This window comes from Antrostomus carolinensis, unplaced genomic scaffold (assembly GCF_000700745.2).
Source record: "Antrostomus carolinensis isolate BGI_N321 unplaced genomic scaffold, ASM70074v2 scaffold8971, whole genome shotgun sequence".
Classification (NCBI taxonomy): domain Eukaryota; kingdom Metazoa; phylum Chordata; class Aves; order Caprimulgiformes; family Caprimulgidae; genus Antrostomus; species Antrostomus carolinensis.
In genome coordinates this window covers 15,367-15,772 of record NW_010293463.1, presented here as the reverse complement: position 1 = coordinate 15,772, position 406 = coordinate 15,367, and the positions used below count along the sequence as shown (strand labels likewise).

General features: G+C 49.3%; 1 protein-coding gene across 1 annotated transcript in view; it reads right to left on the bottom strand.

The window, feature by feature from the left end:
• Positions 1-406, bottom strand: part of LOC104532154 (uncharacterized protein C21orf58) — a 10,437-nt gene that overhangs the window by 2,582 nt on the left and 7,449 nt on the right. The window lies entirely within an intron of this gene.

Genomic DNA, 406 nt, shown 5'->3' with positions numbered 1-406 from the left:
GAACCTGCTTTGTCAGGGGGGTTGGACTGGATGATCTCCTGAGGTCCCTTCCAACCCCCACCAGTCTGTGATTCTGTGATCCATCCAACCATAAGTCCAACTCTAAGCCCAACACTACCAAGTCCACCACTAAACCATGTCTCTGAGCACCTCGTCTACCTGTCTTTTAAATCCCTTCAGGGATGGGGACTCCACCACCTCCCTGGGCAGCCCCTTCCAATGCTTGACAACCCTTTCAGTGAATAAATTGTTCCTATATATCCAGTCTAAACCTCCTCTGGTGCAACTTGGGGCTGTTTGCTCTCATCCTATTGTTACTTGGAAGAAGAAACCGACCAAATATTAGCACTATTTGCCCACGGTTCAGAGCAGGTCTCCTGTTGCTCCTCCCTTCTACAAGAAAGCT